Below are 19,626 nucleotides of genomic sequence, written 5' to 3'. Positions count from 1 at the left end.
ATCTGTGGCTAAAGAAATAAAGGACAGTATCCAATTAAAAACAAGGGCATACAAAAAGTGTCCAAAACTAGTGGGAGGACGCAAGATTGGGAAGCTTTTAAAAGCCAGCAAAGAATGACTAAAAAAATGATTAAGAAAGGGAAGATAGACTATGAAACTAAACTAGCACGAAATATAAAAACAGATAGCAAGAGTTTCCACAGGTATATAAAAAGGAAAAGAATGGCCAAAGTAAATGTTGGTCCCTTAAGAGGACGAGACCAGGGAATTAGTAATGGGAAACATGGAGATGGCAGAAACTCTGAACAAATATTTTGTATCAGTCTTTACGGTAGAGGACACTAAAAATATCCCAACAGTGGATAGTCAAGGGGCTATGTGGGGAGAGGAACTTAACACAATCACAATCGCTAAGGAGGTAAGATAAAGGGACTAAAGGCGGATAAATCCCCTGGACCTGATGGCTTGCAGTCTAGTGACTGAAGAGAAGTAGCGGCTGGGATAGTGGCTGCATTGGTTGTAATTTACCAAAATTCCCTGGATTCTGGGGAGGTCCCAGCACATTGGAAAACTGCAAATGTAACGCCCCTATTTAAAAAAGGAGACAGACAAAAAGCAGGAAACTATATAACCAATTAGCCTAACATCTGTGGTTGGGAAAATGTTGGAATCCATTATTAAAGAAACAATAGCAGGACATTTGGAAAAGCATAATTCGGTCAGGCAGAGTCAGCATGGATTTATGAAGGGGAAGTCATGTTTGACAAATTTGCTGGAATTCTTTGAGGATGTAACGAACAGGGTGGATAAAGGGGAAACAGTGGACGTGGTGTATTTAGACTTCCAGAAGGTATTTGACAAAGTGCCACATAAAAGGTTACTGCACAAGATGAAAGTTCACGGGGTTGGGGGTAATATATTGGCATGGATAGAGGATTGGCTAACTAACAGAAAACAGAGTCAGGATAAATGGTTCATTTTCAGGTTGATAATCAGTAACTAGTGGGGTGCCGCAGGGATCAGTGCTGGGACCCCAACTACTTACAATCTATATGAACGACTTTGAAGAAGGGACCGAGTGTAACGTAGCCAAGTTTGCTGACGATACAAAGATGGGAGGAAAAGCAATGTGTGAGGACACAAAAAATCTGCAAAAGGACATAGACAGTCTAAGTGAGTGGGTAAACATTTGGCAGATGGAGTATAATGTTGGAAAGTGTAAGGTCATGCACTTTGGCAGAAAAAAAATCAAAGAGCAAGTTATTATTTAAATGGAAAAAAATTGCAAAGTGCTGCAGTACAGTGGGACTTGGGGATACTTGTGTATGAAATACAAAAGGTTAGTATGCAGGTACAGCAAGTGATCAGGAAGGCCAATGGAATCTTGGCCTTTATTGCAAAGGGGATGGAGTATAAAAACAGGGAAGTCTTGCTACAGTTATACAGGGTATTGGTGAGGCCACACCTGGAATACTGCGTGCAGTTTTGGTTTCCATATTTACGAAAGGATATACTTGCTTTGGAGACAGTTCAGAGAAGGTTCACTAGGTTGATTCTGGAGATGAGGGGGTTGACTTATGAGGAAAGGTTGAGGAGGTTGGGCCTCTACTCATTGGAATTCAGAAGAATGAGAGGTGATCTTATCGAGACATATAAGATTATGAGGGGACTTGACAAGGTGGATGCAGAGAGGATGTTTCCACTGATAGGGGAGAGAGTTTCTTAACCGATAAGGGATTAAGGGGTTATGGGGAGTGGGCAGGGAAGTGGACCTGAGTCCATGATCGGATCAGCCATGATCGTATTAAATGGCGGAGCAGGCTCGAGGGACCGTATAGCCTACTCCTGTTCCTATTTCTTATGTCCTACTGGAGTATGGTTTCAAGGGTGCTAGCAGCCCTCTGGTATTTCATTGAAGTGTTTATCTTCACCGGTGAGCTTTCAGAGTGTGCCGGTTCAACTGTTCAACTGTAGGGAGCATTACTACTAAGTCCGCTAGTGTTCTCAGCTAATGCCCACATGTGCAACTTCCAGTGAGAATCACTGGATACCAAGTAGGAGCAAGTGGCCTGGCCAAATTTTCCCATCCTACCCAAGGGACACTGAAACCAATTTTATCACCTCTACACATCAGTTAACTCAGCACAAACTTGGATCAAATTTGGGATGAAACGGCCCTATATGGCTTAGTAGCATATCACATGGTATATTTACCCACTAAGTTACTAGGGGAGCTGTCAAACTAGGACTTTTTAAAATAAATGCTCCAGAAGCTTGGGAATGCAATTTTGTGAAGCTATGGACAACAAGTTCAGATGCCGAGCACAGCAATGTATACAATGAGTATTGACTCGCCACCCCACCCCATATCTTTGTCTCAATTTTCAGGTTTTGCAATAGATATTCCCCTAGGTTCAGTGTCACTGATCACTTCTGTAAATTGACCTTTTGTTCCCTACAATCGGGAGTGCATTTTTACTACTAGATAAATAATAGCATGATCTGTGGATCATAATATAAAATATCACATGCACTCCTCTCACTTTGCAGAAAATAGACTGAAAGAATTCTATTGAGACAAGCCATAACTGCAAAGCTACAGACTAGTTTATTTTATTTAAAATACATAAATGAACAGAATATGCTTTTCATCATGAAATCAATTTCCTACAGTCTTCAGTTAAAGAAAAACAACAAAGATGCAGCCTAACTGATGTCCTAGGCACAAGCTCACTTTAAGGTTGTTACTGCAAGCTAGCTGACTGTAAATTTGTGTTTCAGGCTGCCTGGAATCACCCAAGCTATGTGAGAGAGGAGGAACGAGAGGGGGGATAGGGAAGGAGCAAGACAGATTGCGATTAAGAATTTTAAACTATAAGCAGTACTGTAGGAAATCCACTAGTAAAAAACAAATGTACAGTAGAATCCCAATAATGCTACTTACATGAAGTTACCAAAGAACAAATATAACAAATAACCCAATCACTGTTTAAGTACATGCTCACTGATTGCAAACATGTTCCACTTGAGATCACTGTTAATTGACTCCATGCATACTGACAACTAGTCCTAACAGTTAATACAATATCTACATTTCTCATAGCATTACCTAACAAGTAGCATCTAATTTAGAAAATAATCCGTCCTGTTTTACTTCATTGCAAAATTTCAAGAATTACCTATGAATCTGAGTAACATTCGTCAGTGAAAGAAAAATAAGTAACTGAAAATAATGAACACTTGAAATTAAAAAATGCTGGCAATATACAGATCAGTCATAATTTAAAAAACATAAGTTAATATTTCCAAGAAATCCTTCCTCAAAATTGAATTTGAATGAAGGTCCTCGAACCAAATGTGTATTTCTATTTTTATGTCAGATGATTAGTTGTTCTTTGGTATCTTCATGTAAGTAGTATTAGTGATGTTCCATTGTACATTTATATTTTACCAGTGGATCTCCTGCAGTAGAGCTTATGGATTGTAGGGGTGGGCAATAAGACAGTGTGCAGGTTGTGGGTAGTCGAGATGCTGCAGGTAACAGTGGCCTAGGAGCAAAAGGGGACAGTTTTTTGGTGAAGACACGCTCACTGCTGAGAGTATAGCCTAATAGAGAAAGTGTGTAGGTAGGTGAATTGCAACAGTGGATGCATTGAAGTAGAGACACCAATTTAAAAATATGAAATTTACTCATTTCACGTGCAGTTTATTGATTTATAAATAGTAATGAAATTTAGCCAATAAAAAGTCTTATATAGCGTTTTTCATGACCTCGGGACATCACAAATGGCTTTACAACCAATAAAGTACTTTTGAAGTGTAGTCACTGTTATTGTCTATCTGGTTGGTAGCAGCTGGGATACAGGAAATTCTTAAGAGCCAGGTATGGCGAGACTACACAGGAGCTATTATAACATGTAGGGGTGGGAGACATAGTTGTCGCAAACTGGAAGGGGAGAGAAGCAGGGGCTGGAACTTGGGAGAGAACAAGCAGCTGTACCCTCAATCTGTGAGAAAGCAGTTGCCAGGGACTGGCGCAGGGCAAAAGCAGAATGGGATGGTTGAGTTACTATCCTAATGCATAGTTCGGACTTTATTTTGTAGTTACTTCCCAAATTATAATATAAATACAGCAAAATAAATTATTGCTCTGTAATTCTTTAGTGTAATAGGCTATATTTTTTTATAATAGCACTGTTACTGTAATTTATTTTTCACTTCTTGTATGTATCCTGGTTCATACAAGAGCCCAACTGTGGTCACAGTACCTGATGCCATTGCAGCTGCCTGTGTGTAGGGATCTCTGGGCATTATGACCCCAGAGAGCAGTTGCTTTGCTTTTAATCTCTTGGTCACAGCTTGGCTTTAGTGGTTGCTAATTTCTGCTGAGTCTGAAAAACTGGACTCGGAGGCCAGTCATACAGACAAGAAGTCAGATGTCAATCAAAAAATATGTTTCATTCCCCCTCCAAAATATGTTGAATACCTGAAAGTTGAGTTGTTTGTTAACTGAGTTATTAAAGCACCAAACGTTTTATCAAGAGCAAGACTAACTACAGCATGTGCCACAGCCACCGCACCATCAGCCCTGCCAGAAGATGGCAGCTATAAGCGCCATTCTGTGGACAGTATTCCAGTAGCTGCTTGTGCCTCCATTCTTTTTAAACTTACAGAATAAAGCACTTTATTTATATTATCTAAGGTAAGCAAACAAAAAGCTGTTCATCCAATTTTGCATGAAGTTCACCCATTTTAAATGCCAACCCAGCACGACCACAAGCTAATTGTTTGGAAAGAGGTCAGTAGAGTCTTTTGTAAAAGGCAGAAGCTCTGTAATACAAGAGGATTAATGATGTGTACCTAAAATTGCAATAAAGCAAAAGTAATGTGTTCATTAACATAATTACTTTACTTCCAACTATATAAATTAAGGTATGTGGGGGAGGGAGGGGGGAAAGGGAGCAAAAGATGGCCAGAGGTTATGCTCTGAAATTGTTGAACTCTATGTTGAGTCCAGAAGGCTGTAAAGTGTCTAAACGAAAGATGTGGTGCTGTTCTTCGAGCTCAACAATTTCAGAGCCTTATCTTTTCTTTACCCTCACATTTAAAAAAAGTGATTCTCAAGAAAGTACATCCAGATATTTGTTTCAAGAAACCATTATACATTGACATGTATATTCGCATACATATTGTGTGAAGTCATGGTACATTTTGATTGCAGTGCTTGTGGGAGAAGTGCACAGATACATACAGGTTTTTTGGCATTACTTTGCTTCCATTGGGAGCATCGTGGGTTGGGATTCGAAGCAGCTTGTCTGGTCTGCCTCTCAAAGTGAATTAAGCCTGGAAATTGGGGTAATTTTAGTGGTTATGTCGAGTGGAGACAGTCATTTATGTATGGCCAATGGGTTGTTGTGCTGGCAGGAAGGGCAGTTTCAATTCATTGAAAGCCAAAAAATTGCCCCAGACTGGTTAGTACTTCCCAAGGTCAGGCAGAGGCCATATACCCTCGTTCGATTGGCATACATGTTTTAACCACAGTTGTTGTAGAGAAGGTTACATTTCACCACAAAGTGGCATGCTGCATCTTGCAGCTAGTAAGAAAAGTGTTGCGCTAGCCTGCTCATTGCAATGGTCCCTCCACCTCCAGTGGGCAGGGCCCAACAAGCACTACCTTGGTTCTTCTGAAATTATACAGTCATGGTCCTAGTGGTGTCCCAGAATGGTTGGATGCATGGATATGACCAGATTATGGTTACAAATGTCCCTTTCTGGCCAGAGTTCCTCCGGCAGTCATCTTTTATAAAGGGGTGAGACTTGTGGTACTTATGCAGGGTGCAGTAATGCACAAAGTATGAACTTGAGTTACCTCATCTAGAGCCTCGAGTGCCTCATCTAGTGATGGTCGTATTGGTTGCTGGGAATGGTGATCTTTGTCAGCTAATTGGTTCGGAGACATAATTTGGCTCTTGTGATGCTAATCTGGTGATCCTTTTCTCATGCTGGGCTCCGAATCTGCCTGAGGCAAGTCTCCTGAGAGTTTTCCATTTGCCAGATTGGAGAGAGAATTGAGAGACATAATAGATCTTCAGAGAAGCATAGATCTGTCTCGAGGCTGAGAGGGTTGTAGTGACAATGGGGTGCCTCTCGCTCTTGGCTGGTCTTTTCTGAGAGTGTAAGAGTTGTAAACTGTGTAAAGAGTTGGCAGGGAAGGTCTGGCGACCAATACGAGCCATAGGTTTTGCTGAAGGATTAGTGATCAGGTCAGAATCACTTGGATCTGAGTTCTCCAGTAACAGTGTCTGAAATTTGGAAGGATAAGTTCCAAGTTCCCCTATTGTTTTGGAAGCTGGAGATGCTTGTATTGTAATCATGGCCCCTTGTCCGCCCAGAAAAACTGGAGATGCAATTGTCCAGGTCGCAGAATGGTTAGGCATATATCCTGACATCATCCATCTGAAACAGGCAGAGGAGGCAAGGAACATTGTTTTCCTTTATTGTTTTCACCCTATTCAGGTGTGGTAAATAGGTGCAGGTTTCACCAAAATATCTAAAGCTTGTCCCTGACCATGCAAAGAGCTAGTATTCCCTTATTTGTCCTTTCTGAGGAAGACACCCCTCTATTTTAGAAGCGGGGGATAGAGAGCATTGCTGTCGGATCCTCAGTGGAGTGGGCATGAAAATTAGCCAAAGCCGTTGGTGAATACTATGGATGTGGGATGTGAGTTTAGGATTGTAATCCACTTCCTGAATGTGTCATCAAAAATCATTCTCAATCATTGTGAAGAGGAATTTCCACTCCACCCAATGGAATGCTATTTTCGCAGCTGGGGAGAATACCAGGATAGGCATATTAGTGCTATTATAGTAATGCATCATCACCATTGGCAGTCCCTCAGGGTCGAGGATAACTTGCTTCCACACTAAAAATGAGTACTCAGGTGATTGATGAACTCATTTTAAATGGTGGAAGAGGCCCGTGCGTGAATTCTTTTAACACAGGGTAGCTGTTGCACACCAGCCACCACACGGGCTTGACAGAGCAAAGTCTTGCTCCAGCGGCAAGGGGATGCAAGACGACTGGAGACCAGGCTCCACCGCATGTGCCAACACATACACACAAACTCAAACATACTACTCCTGTCCTCCTTCCCACAGGATCTCTCTCTACATGGAATTCATAGTAGGCAATGTGAGCCTCACAACCTCAACCTCGAATTGGCCCGTGCTGCGCCTTCCCTTGGTCTTGTACACACAGCTCCACCTCTGGGCTCCGACCTCTCCGCTTCTCTGTACCTCGTCTGTCCTCTCCTCACCAGTCCCGACCTCTGCTCCTCCCCGCTTCCGACCTCCGTTTCCCGCTCCACGCCGCCTCCGACCTCCGCGGCCCCCGACCTCCGCTCCCCGATCTCCGCTCCCCGCCACAGTCAGAGGAGCAGTTTGGAGAGCAAGGTTGGAGCTGTGGGCAAACCAAAAAAAGCTAGTCACCGCAGCAGCAGAATCATTAATTGTTGGGGTAAAAAGGAGGCTTCTCTCCCTCAAGATGGACTAACTGATATAGTTAGTCGACAGCTCGCCCAGCTTCCCACTGTAGAACGACCACGGAAGTAAACAAACGAAAACTCAGGTTTACCAGTTTTATTACGAGCAATGCACGGGAAGGTTCAGTCGTGGAACCTCCGAAATACAAGAGGTTTCAAGTACAATTTATACAGGTTTTGGAGAGGAGCTATCCTCCTATAAAATCATCGATAGGTCTATTGCTATCAGCGAAGTTACATTGATTTGTCGACTCATCTCAGACTGGCTCTGAGTGGTACATGCAACTGTCCATCTTTCATCATTGTTTTGTTCCATTTTGCCCTCTACCCCAGTCTATCCGACGCCTAGTGTGGCTCTACTGGCTTCCTTATCTCTTCCGCAGGGACTTCTAAACAAAACTGACTTTGGTTGTTTGAGTGTTACTAAGGTTAAGCTATAGTTTAATGCGTATAAGTGTGCTATATCTATATAAACAATTACATACACTGGCAATTATACAGACCCTCCTAATACTAATAAGTTCACTATCTTCAGCATAATTCTGACCACCTATTTGCAACTTTTATAATTTTTCCCTTACAATAATGGTTTAGAGAGAGCGACAAAATCAAAGTGGGCGACAAATTTACGCGTCATCAGAATGCAGGTCAATGATTGGTGGCATCTCGGAGCATGGTGGAGCCTTGTGGACCTCTAGAATTCTGGAAAATTCTAGAATTCAGAATGAAGGGACCATATGAAAGTGTGGGGTCCGTGTGTGGGCAGGGGTGCACGTGCGTGCCTGTCTCCAACCTTCTGACACATCAGTGAGTTCACACTGGGGATAGGCCGCTCACCTGCTCACTGTGTGAGAAGGGATTCACGAAGTCATCCAGCTGGAAGAACGTGATCCACGTCTAACTGAGGGAGGGAGAACGTGATCCATCTTATAATCTGGATCACAGTCTCGCTCTCTCCCCACCTTTTAGACCGAGATCACATTCTTCCCCCCGCCAATTCTCTCTGTTCTCTGTGCTCTAACACCTCCTCCCACCCCCGACTTCACCCACATCCCTGAGCACCTGACCTCCCCTTCTACCCCCCCCACCCCCAAGTTCCTGACCACCTTCCCCGCCCCTCACCCCCCCCCCCAAGCTCTTGTGCTCGTCATTCTGTCCCCCTCCCTCTGAGCTCCTCTCCCCCCGCCCCTCCAGCTCCTCTTTCCCTCCCCCACCCCCACACTGAACTCCTCTCTTCTCTTCCCCCTCCGATTCCTTCTCCTCTTTTTTCTCTCCCTCCCTCCACCCCATTCCCCCCCCCCCCCCCACCCCATTCCCCCCCCCCCCCCACCTCCCCCGATCCCATGACCTTCTCCACAGGGAACTGAGGAAAGCGTGGTTGTGGCCTTAGGCACAAGCCCTGAGGCTAGGTGCATGTGCACTTGGAACCTCCAGTGCACATGCACAGTCGCAACGTCAGGTGCACATGCATGGTCCCGGTGGGGGCGGGGCGGCATTTAGGCTCCACCCCCATACAGTGCGCATGCGCATGCATTAGATCCTGTGTAAATAATCACAGTGGTGAAATCTCAAAGGGTAGTGAAAATCAGGAATTCTCTCCCCTAAAAAGGCTGTGGATGCTGGATCAGTTGAAATTTTTAAGACCGAGACTGACTAGATTTTTTTATTAGGTAAAGATATCAAGGAATATCAAGATAGGATAATAGGAATGGGAGTAGGCCATTCAGCTCCTTGAGCCTGTTCCGCCATTCAATGAGATCATGACTGACCTGTGTCCTAACTCCATTTACCCGCCTTGGCTCCATATCCCTTAATACGCTTGGCTAGCAAAAATCTATTGATCTCAGATTGAGAATTATTTTGAATAACCTCAAGCAGTAGTCTCATACAAACTTCAGCTCAGTCTATATGGGCTGGGCCAGGCCAAGTATGACCATATTTAGTCTGAAGTCAGAATCTTGGTCAATTTTTTAAAATCAGTAATGAGGAGGGATGAGCACTGGATGAGATCCTTACCTTACTTCTGCATTGTGATTGTGTCTTCCTTAAGAATATGTGAGAGGCTCTTTATCTCCAACAGAGTAGCAGTTTCAGTAGGAGGGGAATAAAATCCACAAATAAGTTTCTGGAACAACCTTGTAACATTCAGCAGTTTAGTCATTGAGTCCTGAAGCTTTCCCACCCTGTGCTGTTATTACCCACTGCAAATTCCAGATCATTGTCAGCTACCCAAAGGAAAAATTGTGCAATCATTTCACTGTTAGTATACAGCAATAGAAATTGTGCTTCTAATTGCAGCTGGAGCTCACTGGCTGAGAATGGGGCACTGAGTAACTGTGCACTTTGCTGGGACAGTTGGAGGGGGGAGGTTCAGTAAGTATTGTGCAATTTCTTGTTCTGTGGTTTGTTATCTGAGTACAGGTGCAAGGCATAGTACTTTGCAAACTCTTTCGCTCAGTAGAATCAGTGGTGAAGTTGCCTTTGGCTCACTTAAATGCTGAAATATCGCAATTATGCATTTTCTGCCATAAGTTGTGCATGAGATGATTCCGCAGTTTATTACTCTGTGGTATCTGGCTCTGCATACTGCAGGTGTTTTCAGCATGTACTGAAAGATTGTTCCCCTTTTGCCTGTATCAGGGCCTTTTCAGCATCAAGATTCTAACTTTACTTTCTGTTCTTGGTTCCAGAGCCAGCAACCCTTTTATGCCTCCTTGGCAGATTTGAAGGTGATGACCTGACCCGTGCACTGCTCTAGTACTTTGTCACAGATGTTCTCAGCAATACAGCGAGCTTAGTTTGGATAAGAAGTCCAGATTAGCATGGAGTGCATGGTTGAGGCAGCAGTGTCTGGAGGAGGGAAGGTGATTGGTTAGGGTGTGCTGGAACATAACTGGGACATGGTCTGAAATAACTATTTCAGTGTATAACTTGGGATAAAGTGGTATTATTTCAGGAAGTAATCTATCCTGGAGAAGCTGAATTTCTTCTCTGTAGTGTGTAGGGTCCAACATCTTCCATGCCCAGGTCGTTACAGTGCTTTTAATATTGTTCTGGCTAATTGCTCGGGGTGCCCTGTGCTTGCTGAAAGTCTGTCTCATTGTGGCCGGGGGGGGGGGGGAGGAGAAAAGAGCAGAGTTTAATTCCACACCCACAATCACTGTGCCTTCCACACATAGGGAAGGTTTATGGAATGCTGATGTGCTGAATACAGGGCATCAATAGGGGTTATTCTGCTATTCAACATTTTATTAAAATGGAAATCTCAGGGCTATTTGCCCCCAGAGTGAAGGGAAGGTGTTTGTTGATTAGTATAACCACTCTCTACTCTTAGCTGAGTAGGAAGCAGTCAGCCTTTCTCCAAGTTCTCATGGGTATTGATCTCAACAGCTGCTGTTTTAAGTGCTGGCAAGAGTGCTTTCTTCCACATTGCAGAGTCCTCTTTCTGGCATAGTGAGAGCTCTCTTGGATCTGGTTATTTTGTTTTTTTTCAGGATTATTAAAAAAAATACTTTTAGGTGTCTTTTGTGGAGTGGGAAAGTAATTTGTAATTTCTTTTGAGCAATTGATTGGTCGATTTTGTAAGGGTTGCTGGATATTCATTGGTATCTTTCGCCACGTTTTCACAAAATCAGGTGGTGAAATATATCACAATTTCAGTTTGATAATGGATTTTTTGCCTCTAGCATTTCCCACACTAGTCGTGTTCTCTCAGTCTTTGTATGGCTCTACGTACCTTCCTTTACTGATGTAGTGAATTGCTACATTTGATCTTTGTCAGAGATGGGTACAGGCCATCTAGAAGCAAGTGCAACACGTGCAGGCAAGATAAATTTGGTTGCTGGGGATGGATTGAGATGAGACAGTGGGGGGGGCCCAGCGCATGTGTTTAGCTTAGGGCTCAGGCTTGGATTTAGGAATAGGATAGGTGGCTTGGCCCTGGCAGCACTTCAGGTATGTATGCGCGCGTGAGCGTAAGATGGGGCCTGCCACTAAGGGAGGGGAGTGAAAAGCTGCGAGCTGACATCACTTGGGGGAGGAGCGTTGAGCTCTGAAAACACGTGAGGAGGGCGGGGGGAAAAGATGGAACTTAGCAAGACAATGAAGCTTACTACTACTTTTTGAGGAGGCTGCAGCCTGCTAAGATGCACGGGAGGGGGCACTGGAGCCTAACCTCAATAGGACCCAACAACGCTGCCAAGTGGCTGATCTACCGGCACTTAGGACCGGGATGGCATGCTTGAACCTGGTAGAAAACTACTTAGCTGGGGAGGGGGGGGGGGGAAAGAGCGGTTCTTTTTACCATTGCTTAACTGCATTTGTGACACCTTTAACTTTCTGCTCTATCATTTAAAGAAAAATCTGAATAAATTCCTTCCACAATGATTTCAGAGAGAGTTGCAGTTCAAACCCTCCGTTATAGGTTTTCAAATTGGGGTCCCTGGACATAGGAGGGCCGCAAGGATCTTTTGACTTACTAGCACAATATTTCTATTGCTGTACATCAACAGTGAAATGATTGCACTATTTTTCCTTTGGGCGGCTACCAATGGTCCAGAATTTGCAGTGGGTAATAACAATGAACGAACAGCATTAGCTGTATTAGCTCTTTGAAACTGACCGATACTTCAGGATTTAGCGCACGCGCATCCTAACATGGAAATTCTGAAGTTGCAGTCAGTCATTTCACTGCTCCAACACTGGCTGCACTGTGGCTTTAACTGGGGTTTTAACAGCGTATTGACTGCTAAACAAATGTTATGGCCCTGAAAAACTAATTTTAATTTTGTTGTGTCAAATTTATCCATTTTAATAAAAATTAAAATTTAAGAAACTTTCATTTTTTTTTTTTAAAAAGTCTGTCATCTTTATTTCAGGTTTACCTTTTCCCAATGCAAGAGCCCTAATCTTTGTTTCGCTCTCGAACATTTTTAAAGTTAGAATCAAAGCAGCTTACTCACTTCCTGGTTTTCAGTCTGAAAATTCTGCATTGTGATTGGTTGCTAAGACAGCTTGTTGACATCACTGCAGTTCCTTAGGGATTCCCCATAACTTGCTGATTTCAACTGCATGTCAGAAAAGCTGAACTCCTCGTCAGAGATTGCAAAATCTTTGTGGGAAGCTTACTTCGGGGCCAGCCGCTGACCAAAAATGACAGGCTGTTGTTTTAGGAAGTTGAGAGGGGCTCCATAAGAGTCCCTAAGATTGTGTCAATATTTGCAGATGGTCTATCAGACTGAAGGTTTGAGCATCTATATCCTACATGAAGAACAAAGGATTAGCTTTTGGACCCTCTACTGAAACTTTAAAGAAAAACACATTTTCATGGCTAGAATTCCACTCTATGGTATAAACATTGCTGTTAGTACCTCTTCAATTTTATTTATGCAATCCGACCCGATATATATAGAAAAACTCAAAAGGCAAATGGAAAGTATTCCATCACATTCCTGAATTGTGCCTTCTCGGTGATGGAGGCGTTGGGGAGTCATGAGGTGCGTCATTTCCTGCAGAATACCCAGCCTCTGACCTGCTCTAGTAGCCACAGCATTTATATGGCTTGATCAGTTAATAATGTATGCAAGAAGAGATTTAATTCAATTATTAGTATATGTAGAAGTTACCAAAACACATGAGACCAACATCGTGCTGCTTCTATTATATGCCAGTTACCACATTTCCAATGTGGCTTCAAATAGCGGGGAGAATTACAATGTCATTTTGGAGATTCCTGCAGTAACACCTCAAATTCCTACCGTCAATGAGACTTGGGTAGTCAAACCACTACTGCATTCAGGGAAAGTTTGATAACAGGTAACATTAGGAAAAAATGGCAAAAAAAACAATAAACATTTAAAAGATGACAAGGGAGAACTCTGTAGGAGAGTTATGTGTACAGAGGCCTGAAAAATCATGCATACGTGAACACTGTCAGAGACTGAGAGCAGTGAGGTCACAGATGGCTAGTCATTAATACATAAATACCAGGAAAAATAAGTCAGCAACAAAGCCCCAAATCCAAGCCCCAGGGAGAACATTTTTAAAATTGAGATTTAAAACAGTTCACGGGTGACTTTCATAGCCACTGGATATTTCACGTGTCCTAAAACAAATGATAGGTACAAGATATACATTTCCATATACTCCACTTACAAAAGATTAGATTATATACAGTGACAAATTATAAAGTGACAATTTTAAACATATACATAGAAACATAGAAAATAGGTGCAGGAGTAGGCCATTCGGCCCTTCGAGCCTGCACCACCATTCAATATGATCATGACTGATCATGCACTTCAGTACCCCATTCCTGCTTTCTCTCCATACCCCTTGATCCCTTTAGCCGTAAGGGCCACATCTAACTCCCTTTTAAATATATATAACGAACTGGCCTCAACAACTTTCTGTGGTAGAGAATTCCACAGGTTCACAATTCTCTGAGTGAAGAAGTTTCTCCTCATCTCAGTCCTAAATGGCTTACCCCTTATCCTTAGGCTGTGACCCCTGGTTCTGGACTTCAACATCAGGAACATTCTTCCTGCATCTAACCTGTCCAATCCCATCAGAATGTTATATGTTTCTATGAAATCCCCTCGTTCTTCTAAATTCCAGTGAATATAAGCCTAGTCGATCCAGTCTTTCTTCATATGTCAGTCCTGTCATCCCAGGAATCAGTCTGGTGAACCTTCGCTCCACTCCCTCAATAGCAAGAAGGTTCTTCCTCAGATTAGGAGACCAAAACTGTACACAATATTTAAGATGTGGCCTCACCAAGGCCCTGTACAAGTGTAGTAAGATCTCCCTGCTCCTATACTCAAATCCTCTCGCTAGGAAGGCCAACATGCCATTTGCATTCTTCACCACCTGCTGTACCTGCATGCCTACTTTCAATGACTGATGTACCATGACACCCAGATCTCATTGCACCTCACCTTTTACTAATCTGACACCATTCAGATAATAATCTGCCTTCCTATTTTTACCACCAAAGTGGATAACCTCACATTTATCTACATTATACCGCATCTGCCACGTATTTGCCCACTCACCGAACCTGTCCAAGTCACCCTGCAGCCTCCTCACAGCTCACACTGCCACCCAGCTTAGTGTCATCTGCAAACTTGGAGATATTACATGCAATTCCTTTGTCTAAATCATTAATGTATAGTGTAAATAGCTGGGGTCCCAGCACTAAACCTTGGCGGTACCCCACTAGTCACTGCCTGCCATTCTGAAAAGGACCCGTTTATTCCTACTCTTTGCTTTCTGTCTGCCAACCAGTTCTCTATCCACGTCAGTACATTACCCCCAATACCATGTGCTTTGATTCTGCACACTAATCTTGTGTGTGGGACCATGTCAAAAGCCTTTTGAAAGTCTAAATACACCACACCCACTGGCTCCCCCTTGTCCACTCTACTAGTTACATCCTCAAAAAATTCTACAAGATTTGTCGAGCATGATTTCCCTTTCATAAATCCACGCTGACTTGGACCGATCCGGTCACTGCTTTCCAAATGCGCTGCTAATACATCTTTAATAATTGATTCCAACATTTTCCCCACCACCGAGGTCAGGTTGACCAGTCTATAATTCCCTGTTTTCTCTCTCCCTCCTTTTTTAAAAAAGTGGGGTTACATTAGCTACCCTCCAGTCCAGAGGAACTGATCCAGAGTCTTTGGAATGTTGGAAAATGACCACCAATGCATCCACTATTTCTAGGGCCACTTCCTTAAGTGCAGACTATCAGGCCCTGGGGATTTATCGGCCTTCAATTCCATCAATTTTGCTAACAATTTGCTGACCAATAAGGATTTCCTTTAGTTCCTCCTTCTTGCTAGGCCCTCGGTCCCCTAGTATTTCCGGAAGGTATTTGTGTCTTCCTTAGTGAAGACAGAACCAAAGTATTTGTTCAATTAGTCTGCCATTTCTTTGTTCCCCATTATCAGTTTGCCTGATTTTGACTGTAAAGGACCCACATTTGTCTTCACTAATCTTTTTCTCCATGTATCTGTTGAAGCTTTTGCAGTCAGATTTTATATTCCCTACAAGCTTCTCTCATATTCTATTTTCCCCCTCCTAATTAAACCCTTTGTCGTCCTCTGCTGAATTCTAAATTACTCCCAAGTCCTCAGGTTTGCTTTTTGGCCACTTTATATGCCTCTTCCTTGGATTGAACACTATCCCTAATTTCTCCTGTAAGCCACAGTTGAGCCACCTTCCCGGTTTTATTTTTACGCCAGACAGGGGTGTACAATTGTTGAAGTTCATCCATGTAATCTGGCCCCAAGTTCAGAGAAAATGATTAAAAATAAAGCAAAGAAATATAAATTTATTACCACTGCAGACTGTGGGGCCTTACTGTAGAAAAATGGAAATCGAACAGAAAGAATTAACTTGGAAAGGACTACATAATGATAGTGTGGCATTTGGAAATATGTTGTACAATTTCTTCTTTTAATAGAGAGGTTTTAAAATCTCATGACAAATGGGGCCTAAAACCTGATGTATCTTCGCTGCTAAGGGGATAACATCTCTCCACAGAGCAGTATTATTGTACAGAATAAATACAGTGCTACTTCTGGGTTTGTAGGTATCAGCAGGGAGCATGTGAAATTTATCAGCAAATCCCTCTGAAAGGGCACATCTAATTCAGATGCTATCTTTTTGCTCATCACTTGTATTCAATTAATCCTTTGAATCCCAAAAGCCCTTTTCATTTTTCAAAACATGCACATATCTTCCGAAGCAATTTTCTTTTAATGCTGTAATACTAATTAAAAACAGATCAAGGCACATACAGATGCAATGCTCTACATAGTGAAATAGTCTTACTACATATTTAATTTTGCAGCAAAAATACTTCAGTTAAAAACTAAAATGGAATTTATGATTAAAATCAATCCAAGGTGTCTTCAAAAAAGTCTTTTAGACTAAAAGATCAAACTCAAACAAACAGATCTATTATTCGTTGCTGAATTTTTAAAAAGAATGCATCTATTCTCGCGATGTGGCCGTTCATGGCGAGGCCAGAATTTAATGCCCATCTCTAGTTGCCCTGAGCTGGTGGTGGTGAGACTTCTTGAACTACTGTAATATATTTAGTGAAGGTGCTCCCACAATGCTGTTATGTAGGAAGTTCCAGCTATTTGACTCAGTGACAATGGAGGAATGAGGCTATTAGACTAAGTTAGAATGCTGGGTGACCTGTGGGAAAATGGAGGTTCCCACACACCCGCTGCCCTTATTCATCTAGGTGGTGGAGATCACAGGTTTGGTGCTGCCGAAGAAGCCTTAGCAAGTTGCTGCATTGTATTCTGTAGATAGCACACACGGAGGCCACGATGTGCCAGTGGAGGGAGTAGATGTTTAGGCTAGTGGATGGGATGCCGATCAAGCAGACTACTTTGTCCTGGATGGTGTAGAGCTTCTTGAATGCTGTTGTAGCTGTAACCATCCAGGCAAATGGAAAGTATTCCATCACATTCCTGACTTGTGCCTTTTAGGTGATGGAGGCTTTGGGGAGTCCGGTGTGTTATTCACTGAAGAATACCCAGCCTCTGACCTGCTCTAGTAGCCACAGCATTTATATGGCTTGACCAGTTGAGTTTTTGTTAAATAATCACCCGATAGAATGTTGATGGTGGAGGACTCAGCGAGAGTAGTGCCACTGAATATCAAGGGGAGGTGGCTAGACTCTCTGCTGTTGGAGATGATCATTGCCTGGCACTTGTGTGGCACAATTGTTGCATGCCATTTATCAGCTCAAGCCTGGATATTGTCCAGGTGTTGCTACACAAGGGCATGGACTATTTAATTATCTGAGGAATTGTGAATGGAGTTGAACACTGCGCAAACAGCCCTACTTCTGACCTTATGTTGGAGGATGATCACTGATGGGCCGAGGAACTCCTGCAGCGATGTCCTGTGCTGAGATGATTGGCCTCTAACAACCACAATCATCTCCCTTTGTGCCAGGTATGACTCCAGCCACTGGAGAATTTTCCTCCAATCCCCAGTGACTTCAGTTTTACTGGCGCTCCCTGGTGCCACACTTGGTTGAAAATTGCCTTGATTTCAAGGGCAGTCACCCTCACCTCTGTAATTTAGTTCTCTTGACCATGTTTGGACCAAGGCTGTAATGAGGTCTGGAGCCAAGTGGTCCTGGCAGAACCCAAACTGAGCATCGGTGAGCGGGTTATTGGTGAGTAAGTGCCACTTGATAGCACTGTTGACAACTCCTTCCGTCACTTTGCTGATGACTGGCAGTAGGCAGATAGGGTAGTAATTGACCAGGTTGAATGTGTCTTGTTTTTTGTGTTGTAGCTATACTGAATAGCTTGGCTCGGAGTGTGGCTAGTTCTGGAACAGAGCTTCAGCACTACAGCTGGGAACTTTTCAGAACCTGTAGTCTTTCCTGTGCCCACTGCACTCAATCACCTGAAGATGGTGGGGACCTCAGAAGGAGGCACAGAAGTATCATCCACTTGGCACTTCTGGCTGCAGATAGTTGCAAACACTTCAGCCTTGCTTTTTGCACTCAAGTGCTGGGCTCTGCCATTGTTGTGGATGGGGATGTTCACAGAGCCTCTTCCTCCCATGAGTTACTTAATATCAATCATGATTCATGACTGATGTGGCAGGGCTGCAGAGTTTTAACCTGATCCATTGGTTGCAGGGATCACTTAGCTCCCTCTCCAACATGCTGTTTTTGCAGTTTAGCATGCATATAATCCTATGTTGTAGCTTCACCAGGCTGACATCTGATTTTCAGGTACAGTTGGTGCTGCTCTTCTGAACCACATTGAACAAGGATTGTTCATCTGGCTTGATAGTGATGGAGACATTATAGATATGCTGATTACAAATTGTGGTGGGATACAATTCTACTATTGCTAATGGCGCAGCTCCCAGTTTTAAGATTCTAGATGTTCTTAATCCATCCCACTTAGCACAGTGGTAGTGTCACATCACGATGGGAGGGTGACCTCAGTGTGAAAACAGGACTTGTACTTCGCAAGACTATTTGGTGGTCACTCCCACCAATACTGCCATGGACAGGGAAATTGATCAGGACGAGGTTAAGTAGTTTTTTCCCTCTTGTTGGTTTTCTCACCATCTGCTGTAAGCCCAGTCTGGCAGCGATGTCCTTCAGGACTTGGCCAGCTCCATCTATAGTAGTACTACCAAGCCACTCTTGATGAACATTGAAGTCCCTGCCGCAAAATTCACTGTGTCCTTTCGACCCTCAGTGGTTCCTCTAAGTGGTATTCAATATGGAGGAGTACTGATTCATCAACTGAGGGAGGGCAGTAGGTGGTAATCAGCAAGAGGTTTCCTTGCTGATATTTGACCCGAAGCTATGAGACTTCATGGGGTGCGGAGTGAATATTGAGGACTCCCAGAGGCACCTCTCCTGCCTACCAAGTGTACACACTGTCAGCCCACCTCTGCTGGGTCTGTCCTGTGGGTAGCAAAAGACATACCCAAGGATGGTGATGGAGTGTTTGGGATGTTGGCCAATAGGTAAGATTGAGAGTGTGAATATGACTATGTCAAGCTGTTGCTTGACTAGTCTATGGGACAGCTCCCTCAACTTTGGCACCAGCCCCAGATGCAAGTGAAGAGGACTTTGTAGGGTCGACTGGGCTGAGTGTATCTTGTGTGTCCTGATTCAATGCCTAGGCTGCAATCGAGCAGGCGGTCCGGTTTGATTCTTGTTAATCTTTGTAGCAGTTTGATACAACGGAGTGGCTTGCTAGGCCATTTCAAGGGATAGTTAAGAGTCAACCAACCGCGCGTTGGTGTGGAACTGGAGTCACACAAGCCAGACCAGGCAAGGATAGTAGATTGTGTTTCCTACAGGATATTCGTGAACCAGTTGGGTTTTTATGACAATCCAACAGTTTCCTGGTCACTTTCATTGATAAAGCTCTGTATTTTTATAGATATTTGTTTAATTGAATTGAAGTTCTAAACTGCCATGGTGGGACATGAACTTGCGTTCTCTGAACTATTAGCACAGGCCTCCGGATTACAAGTCCAGTAAATAATCACAATACTATGATATATGTGTGTGCAT

At 43.3% G+C, this 19,626-nt stretch overlaps 1 protein-coding gene across 4 annotated transcripts in view; it reads right to left on the bottom strand.

Annotated features, from left to right (window-relative positions):
* LOC139259849 (mitogen-activated protein kinase kinase kinase 20-like) overlaps nt 1-19,626 on the bottom strand; it is a 73,973-nt gene that overhangs the window by 14,509 nt on the left and 39,838 nt on the right. The gene's annotated exons all lie outside the window — the stretch shown is intronic.

The sequence above is a fragment of the Pristiophorus japonicus genome, chromosome 3, assembly GCF_044704955.1.
Source record: "Pristiophorus japonicus isolate sPriJap1 chromosome 3, sPriJap1.hap1, whole genome shotgun sequence".
In the NCBI taxonomy this organism is placed as follows: Eukaryota; Metazoa; Chordata; class Chondrichthyes; family Pristiophoridae; genus Pristiophorus; species Pristiophorus japonicus.
This window is presented reverse-complemented; position numbering and strand designations above follow the sequence as displayed.